At 29.8% G+C, this 9,333-nt stretch overlaps 2 long non-coding RNA genes across 2 annotated transcripts; one reads left to right on the forward strand and one right to left on the reverse strand.

Annotated features, from left to right (window-relative positions):
• Positions 1-1,238: 1,238 nt before the first annotated feature.
• On the reverse strand, positions 1,239-3,097 carry LOC140179630 (uncharacterized). Its single transcript, XR_011873294.1, has 2 exons — positions 2,877-3,097; positions 1,239-1,467 (listed from the first exon to the last, which is right to left on the reverse strand). It is a non-coding gene; the product is annotated as an uncharacterized lncRNA (long non-coding RNA).
• A 1,426-nt stretch (positions 3,098-4,523) lies between these two features.
• Positions 4,524-9,127, forward strand: LOC112749966 (uncharacterized). The gene is made up of 4 exons (XR_003175285.3): positions 4,524-6,508; positions 6,607-6,661; positions 6,741-6,874; positions 8,837-9,127. It is a non-coding gene; the product is annotated as an uncharacterized lncRNA (long non-coding RNA).
• Positions 9,128-9,333: the final 206 nt, after the last annotated feature.

Here is a 9,333-nt window from a genome sequence, read left to right on the forward strand (position 1 = left end):
ATGCTATCTACAATAAATCAATTTTTTTTTAACTAAACACAATATTTAATGATTTCATATTTTATAAACATACTAATAAAATAAAAAATATAAAATTAAGTCTATATTAAAATTAAAAAAAAATCCTAATATAAATCATATTAAAATTACAAAAAAAAAATTAGGTTCGATATTTATCAATTTCATTATATATGTATAATAATTTTTAATTATATACTATATTATATCAAGAGTTTAAGTAAATCGGATAAAATTAATCCTAAATTTAACATCCTATTCTATTCGATTCGTAGTTCAATCTATTTTGCTTTTAATTCTGACCTGTTGTGAGTCAAATTACCAAACCTACTTGAACAAATTAGGTTGGAATAAATATTTGCGGATATAATTTACTATTATCGGCTCTACATGCAATGCGATATGAAATAAAGGAGCCTTTTTCCATTTCTTATTAATTTCGGGCCCCTTTCTTTTTGAATATGTGGTTTGGAGAATAAAATCATATTTTTCTCCCCTAAAAATTCCAATATGCAATCAAAATCTTGTATTGTGACTTTGGTGTGTGTGTGTGTTTTTTTTCTTTTTTTTTTTTTTTTGTGATTGACGTTTCGTTACAGGATTTGTTCACTTAATATTTTCAATCAGCACTCCATCCAAACTACAAAACAAAGGACAATCCATCAATTTATTTATTAAAAAGCTAAGAATAAAAATTCTTATTATAATGAAGTCATCAGTTATCAAGGCTTATTACAAATAATATTTTAAAAGATATTAATGTAATTGACATATGAAATTTTCACACTCGAGAATAATAAAATTTAGAAAGAAGAATAACAGTTATTAAGATAAAAACCACTTAATCGCATATATATAGAAGTGATGTAAATTTTACCGACGGCTAAAGTATCGATAATTAATTTTATCGACAAGAAAGACCGTCGAGAAAACTGTCGTTAATAAATTTCAATCAATATTATCGATGGCTGTAAACGGTCAGTAATATTATTTTAATATTACCGTCGTATGAAAATATTTTTTTCATTATACTGAGGGTTTGGTCGTCAATAACATTAACAATAAAAAAATAATAAAATATTAATTGATTATTTTTTATTTCTTAAACATAATTTACCGACAGCTAATGTTTGGATTTTGTAAGTCATATATATATATCGAATTCTTAACTATTTATTTGAATTTCTGTTATACGATTAAATTTTAATACAAGCAGTAAATGATATAAAAGAGTTTTTATTCAAACTGAAATTAAATAGATAGCAATTAAGTTTATAGAATTATTCAAAACTAAAACACAACAGAAAAACAAAAATAAAAAATATCATCAAAACAAAAAATACAAATATACTACCTATAATCATTGACATAAAGTCACCGTCATCGTCATCGGCTTCATCCGGAAGTCCTGGTGGGGCTCGTGGTGGCGCTAGTGGCATCGGCTCCATCCTGAACTAATAATATATTTCAATAAATACTTAAAAATTTGAGTCTTTGTCACTAAAGATCGACTCATTCACAACAGGCAGCAACTTAAGTGTTTTATTAAAAGTAGGGGGAAAAAAAAGCTTAAGTTATTACTTTTAAAATTTGTAATTTACAAATTATTTATAAATGGTTCATGAACTAAAAAAATTATACTTTAACCATTCTAGACTCGAAAATGGAACAGACCTGGCCTGAATGTAACTTGAAGGTGTAATAATTTTATATTCCAATTCATTTTCAACGTCTTAACAATGACATTAATTAGTTGACAAATTATCTTTAATTAAGGCGTTAACACAGTTGCTGTAATTAATTCAAGTGATTGATTGACGTAATTTTTCAAACAAAAATATACTTAATAAATAATTAATTAAAATTTTATACATTTAAAAATTAAATATTAAATATCTAAAATTTATGTTAACTATTATTAGTTAACTTTTGTTATTTCTTTATTAAATTTGCCCTTTTTCCAAACATGTGTCTTCTAGAACAAACAATTTTGCTACGTGATCAAGCATTTCGATTAATTAATTAAGTTGAATTAAATTAGTTTTAATTTATTAGTCCAAATGCTCACAAAGAAATACTCACACTTTCAAACACTTGATATATATATATATCATTCTCTCTCACACTCTTATGATTACATAAATGTCTCCAATTTTAGTGCATACAAGTTTAAAATTTAATGTACCCGCAAGAGGTCATCCTGATCCTATGATCATTCATGTGTATACAAAGATGATGATCTATGAGTTTTTTTTTTTTTGTTTTTTTTTTTTATTTAAAGAATAACTTTCATTTATAAAAACATCATACGGCAGTTACAAATTACAGCAAGAGCATTAAATCTATATCTAAATCAGAAGATAAAATATTTTATATATTAAATTATAAACTAAAAAAAATACAATATTCAATTATAAATAATCTTAATGAATAGAAATAGAGATAAAATTAAGCCTTTTTATTTTTAAATTTACACAAATATCCTGCAATATAGTAGGATAGTTTTTTTCTCGACTCAAATAGATCTGATCACTTTTTAGATTTATAAAAAATTACATATATATTTAGCTTTTCTCAAAATGTCTTTCTCCTATATTAAGAACTGCACCACAAAAATCAAAATACCCATAAAATAAAAATCAGTACACTTTAAAAGAGAATCATTATACTACAAAAAAGATGAATAATTACAAGAGAGTTATTGTCGTACTAGATTTACAAAATAAAATTGAAAGAAAATTGAAAATCAGAAACAACAAATAAAACCAGAAATAAGGGAAGGAGAAGAAGATAGACTGTGAGAGTAAAAGGAAAAAGAAAAAGAAAGAAAGAAAGGAAGAAAGGAGAAAGAAAGTAACCTTTTCATATATGAAACTAGAGGCAGAAAAAGAGGGAAAGGAGTTGAGGACACAGAGAGACAAGGTAAGCAGATGAGAAAAAGAAAGGAGAGGGAGAAAAAAAAAGTTTTGCGAGAGAGAAGAGAGGAGATGGAGAACTGCCGCCACTAAAATTGAAGGCGGCAATGGCAATCCTCAAAGCGGTGTCCAAGCGTACTTTGTTATCAGAGAGAGAGAAAGAGAGAGGGAGAGAGAGTATCTACAAGTGTATTTAAAATTATAAAAAAAAATTTTAATTTAATTTTATAAATAAATAATATAAATGTTTAGCATTTTTTTTTGATATATCAAATATGAAAAAATATATAAATACTTAAAATTAAAGTATAAAACTTAATTTTATATTATATGTAATGAAATATTTTCACACAAATAAAAAAGTATGTTATTGTATACTTAATTTATATTATATATAATAAAATATTTTCACATAAATAAAAAATTATGCTGTATACGTGATTAAGAACTATAATTTAAAAAAATAAAAAAATTTAAATTTGGTCAACATTTTTGTTTATTAAACTTGCTCCAAAAAATAATTATTTTTACTATTAAAATAGAATATTATTCTTCAAAAATTTTCAGAATTAAACTTTAGAACATACACAATAATTCTAGACCCTAAAAATTATGAAATTGAAAACACAAAGACATTATACATTATTTAAAAACGTTTTAACTAAATCGACATTTGCAAAACTTAACAAAAAATTTTAATTAAATTTTATTTTTTTTAGTAAATTAGACACCCTAAAATTAAGTCCATAAAATTATAATCTACGACTGAAAACAATATTAACAAAACTCATTCAATTCTATCTAGGAAGTTTTAAAATAATATGCACAACTTTTGTAAAGCAGTCGCTTTATAAGAGTTATAGAAACACATATTTTTATAGACAATATAATCAAATGCAAAAATTTTTAACATAAAAATACAGAAATTTATGCTAACTGAATACATAAATTCCAGCAAAAAAAAAAAAAAAAAACTCAACTCAATATATTCTAACTAAACTAAACACAAAATTATACTGTAATAAACACATAGCTGATTGTTTCCAAAATTATGCAAAAAACGAAAAAAGGCATCTAAAATTCAAATAAATCATATTTACTAATTAGTTAGATTAAGATACGAATCTCTTTCATGTGAGTTATTTGAGATAATAGAATCAATTGATTTTGATTTAATTGATTTGCGTTCCAATCATCTATTGTTAGAAAAATAATTTGAAGATTGATGATGATGAATAATAATGAAGATAAAATCTAAAGAGAAATTTTGATTTCAAAAATGACAAAATAACATATTTGAAAGAGGATAATCATGCATATAATGTTTCTAGTTCCAGAAAAAAAATCAGAGGAAGAAACAGTGTTGAAATTAAGGACGAAAATAACAAAATTAGAGAACGAAAGATTGATAAGAAGAGAAGGGTTTAAAAGAATTTTCGTATTGTTCACCTAACATTTCTAGTAATAAAATGATAAATACATTTCAAAATATAAAAGATACATATACTATTATGTTTGATAGTGTAAAGAGCAAGTATGATGTGTCAGGAGTTAGTTAAAAGTGATTGTGATTAATTATAGAGTTGTTTGAATCATTATTAGTATGTACAAGTTAGTTAGAGTAACTGATCTGAGTTAGCATTACTCTCATATAAATAGATTCCGTTTAGTGTAATAACTTGGGATGAATTCATTATAGCCATAACACTCTCTTTTCTCATGTACTCACTTTCTCTAGTCTACTCTCCTCCTTCAAGCTCAGGCCTGATACCTTACATGGTATTAGATCTTCAAACTCTGGCTACTGAAACAAAGCTAACTATTCAAATTTTTTCAGTTCCAGTGGTGCTGAAACTAGATCCATTTAATTTTTTGTCGTGGAAAGATCATATCAAGGCAATAGTTGAGGGCTATGAACTCTTGCATCGTCTCACAGGGAAGGATACTCCAAAAAAGTTCACATCCGAGGCAAATCGAAGCTCCGAAATCATCTCATCAGAATACAAGAAATGAAAGAAACAAGATGCACATATCAAAGCCTGGCTTCTTGCGCCTATGAGTAAGAATTTCACAACTCGAATGGTTAACTACGAATTTTCACATCAAATTTGCTCTAGGTTAAATATATTTTTTGCTACATAAGTGAGGGCGAACATCATGCAATTAAAGAACAAATTAGGAATGGTGAAGAAAACTAGTTCAGTTAATGAATATCTACTGAAAATTAAAGAAACTGTTGATGTATTGATCTCGGTTGGTGCTGAAATTTCTGAATTAGATCATATTATGAAAATCTTGAATGGATTACCAGAGGAATTTAGTGCGTTAATAACATCTGTGGTGTCAAGATTTGAACTAGTATCGATTAGAGAACTAGAAGCCCTATTGATGGCTGATGAAAGCATGTTAGAGAGATTCAAGAAGTCTGACTCTTTTATTCAAGCTAATATTGTGCAGTATGAGAATCAATCTCAAAGACAGTATCAGGCAAAATCCTCACTCAGATTTTAAAGAGGTGGCTGATTTGGCAATTTTAGAGGAGGCAGAGGTGATAGATTTGGAAACTTCAGAGGAGGAAGCTGATTTTCAACCCCAAGAATCTCGTGTCAGCTATGTAATAAATATGGACATCTAGCAGCTCAGTGTTGGCATCGGTTTGATGAGGCATTTGAGACTAGGAATCATGAACAACGAAGTTTTGAACCAAGAAACTATGCTGGATCAAGTTCACAGGGTCAGAGAAGAGGACTTAGGGCAAATCTTGCCATGAGCAATACACTTGCTACTCTTGCCATGATTAGTGATCTGAATTGGTATCTGGACTCTGAAGCAACACATCATATGACTCCCGATCCATATAACTTGATGCAAAAATTAGTTTATGATGGTTCAAAACAAGTCATGATTGGAGACGGTTTAGGTTTGCATATTATTCATGTTGGAAACACATTATTTAAACCTAATTTGAGCACAAAATTGTTTAAGCTAGCCAATTTATTACATGTTTCTAATATAACAAAGAATCTTATTAGTGTAAATAAGCTTGCCAAAGACAATAATATTTTCTTTGAGCTCCATGATGATTTTTGCTGTGTTAAATCTCAGGAGACTAATGAAGTGCTCCTCCTTGGTTCTGTTGATAATGGACTCTATAAGTTCAACAATTTCAGTCTTGCTGTCTCAGTTGTAAAATCCGATAAATTAATAATAAATAATTAACTAATAAATTAATTATGAGCCAAGAGAATTAGGAATTAAATTTAATAATTTGAAGAAGTAAACATAATTAAAATATGAATTAAAATACTAATTTTAACAATTTTGGCCCGAAATTAGGCTAATGGACCGAACCGGTTGAACTAGGCCCGTATTGTACCCAAGGCCCAACATATATAAACGAAACTCAGCCTCTTTTCTCTCTCCATTTCTGATTCACGCTGGATTGAAGAAGGGGAGCCAAGAACCCTAACCTCTATTTTCAATTCAATCTTCAATCACTCATATCTCTCACCGCCGCACCGTTTGCGGCTACGCGTTCGTCTCATCGAGATCTTCAATTCTATCCTAACAAAGTGGTAAGGATCTCTAAATTTCTTGCCCAGTTTTTCATTCCATCCATTTTCACGTTTTTGCTTCATGGGTATTGAAAATTTTTGTGTTTTTTATGGTTTAGGCATAATCTAGCATTGCGTAATCATTAGGTTTCATCCATATAAGCTGTGGGTACGGTAAGGAATTATTAAATCTTTGTGAATTATTGAATTAGTGAACCCTAGTATTTGATTATGGTAAAATTGTATGAACTAGATTGAATTTCTTATTCATTGGAGTGAATTGAAGTACTTGGAATAAAGCTTTGGTGGCTGGAACTTATTGAATTTGATTCGGAGTCTTGGAAGCTTAAATTGTGGTGTTTTGAGCTTAGGAAGAAATCAGCTAAGGTACGGTTTCAGTTTCTTGTAGTTAATATATAATATTGTGTGAAAACTTAGGCTAGTAGGCTATTAGCCTTAAGATAAGTTGAATTGCATGAATTAATTGATTGAATGAATAGGATGATGTAGAATATGGAATGAGGTTGTACTGAAGGAGTATTGTTATGATGTTATAGATTGATGATGATTATTGATGAGTATTGAATGATAAATTAAACATTGGTGTTGATGATGATTGAATTGCATGTTTTGGTTGATGATATTGTGTGTGATATGTGACTAATTGAATGGAGGTTGGATATGAGCTTGTGAATATTATATTGATGTATAATGATTATGATGGATTGGAATTGTGTATATTTGGTGTGATTATTACGTGGATGGTAATTGTTGGAAGTTGTTGAAATGAATCAACTGGGAATTGAATGGTTTAAGTGTTGGAATAATTGAGAAGTAATTGAGCAATATTTGTTAGGGTGTGGGAGTATTTAGTATGGAATTGGTATGGTTAAATTTGGAATTGAATTGAGGATTTTGAAACTGGAGAACTTTGGTAAAATTTTGGTAAAAACCGATTTTTGACTTATTTCGGTGGGGCATAACTTGGCTTCCAGACTCCCAAATCTTGTGAAACTTGTTTTGGATAAAATTGGGTTTGTGAAGTTTATAATGTTCAAAGAACGAATTGAAAATGATTTTTTACAAAAAATTATGCGCGTTTAAAGTTAGTGTGAAAAACTAATTTCTGAACTTAACAGTTTTTTTGGGAATGTTGATATGCGTGCATACGTGGCAGGGTCATATGTATGCGGTATTGGGCTCTGCCTACTCACTTGCATAGGTGGACGAGGGCAGCGTACGCGACTTTGGCGTTTTGACTTACTCGCGTATGCGGAAGAAGCTTGCGTACGCAACACCCTGTTTTGGCTGAAATGAATTTTTTGTGTTTTTTATCAGTCCTCTAGCCTTTTAAACCCTGTTATGAGTCTAAAGCCAATGTACTAGAGGGTAGAAGGGTTAGGGATGAAATTTAATGGGTTGAGATAGCAAATTGAAGAATAATAATTATGATATATGGTATTGTGGGATGATGATGAGGAGGATGAGAATTACATGAATAAATATACTTATGAAAGTTGAGACTTTGAGAGATGATTGATGGCGATGATGATATTGATTGATTATGATAGTGACTATGGACAGAGTGAGATAATATTAAGAATAAAATAGATAAAAAGACAATGAATGTGATAAGTTTGGCAAGGTCGGTGGTGTTATCCCACTTACAGTTTGACTTGTGGTTATAACCCGAGCAAGGATGATGGTGAAATCCCGCTTGTTCATGGTTCTCTCTCTAATTGCATGGTGACAGGGCACATATTCCTTCTAATGGTGACAGGGCACTCTCCCTCTAACGGTCAGCCGATGTGTTGAGATAATTGTGTGCAACAGACAGACAATGTATGGGTTAGCTACTGAACATGTCGAATTTTGATTGTATAACCGACAAATGAGACTCATCAGTCATAGGACAGACATGCATCATATGCACTTGTATGTTTTGTTTGAGTGTGCATTTATTTTGGCTTTCCTATTTACTTAACTGTAATTAACTACTACCTAATCTATTTGCTGTATCTGCTATCCATATCTGTGTTTTCCTTGTTTGTTTTGTATGTGTTTGTTTCTGATAGATCCTTCATGCTGGTAGAGGTGACGCTGAGGGTTGTTCCACTTGGTGATTTGGAGGTTTTTAGAGAATGAAAGAAAAAAGTTAGATTAGAATCCTTAGATATAGTTACCATAATTCTAGTTTAGTGAAAACTTTAGGATTTGATATTGGTTGTTGGAGATTTTGGAATGCCTCTGGCTTCCCAGGACATTATGTATTATCTATATGGACACCTTTACCATACTGAGAACTCCCGGTTCTCATTCCATATATATTTTATTATTTTTCATATGCAGGACGTGAGGCACCTTGCTGAGTGTGCTGGAGACTTTGCTAAAGCAAAGATCTACTTTTAGGGATATTATGTTTTGTATTTTATATATATATAAGATGTACTCTCCACTTTTATATAGAATTTGTATTTTGTCCCTCTTAGAGATTGACTTGGAGAATCAGGATTTATATTTTGTTTTTGGGATACTTTTAGATTGTATATATGTATATATGTATACTCTGGCTAGCCTTTGCTACGCAGGTTGAGTCTGGAGCTTGTTAAAATGTATCTCTTTTGAAACTCTTATCTCGTATTATTGTGTTTCTTCTGTTTTACTATTTATGCATTTTATTCTTAACCGTTCGAGTGCAATGCGACTTTTGAGTTCTGTTTTTCTCAACTTCTCTTCAAGGCTCCTAGTAAACTATTCATGTGTGTGTGTGTGTGTTTGTACGTATTTTACTTTTAGAAGTCGTAATACTCTACCACCTCTGATTTATGAACTTAAGCGTAAAGTTT

Source organism: Arachis hypogaea, chromosome 15 (genome assembly GCF_003086295.3).
Source record: "Arachis hypogaea cultivar Tifrunner chromosome 15, arahy.Tifrunner.gnm2.J5K5, whole genome shotgun sequence".
Classification (NCBI taxonomy): Eukaryota; Viridiplantae; Streptophyta; class Magnoliopsida; order Fabales; family Fabaceae; genus Arachis; species Arachis hypogaea.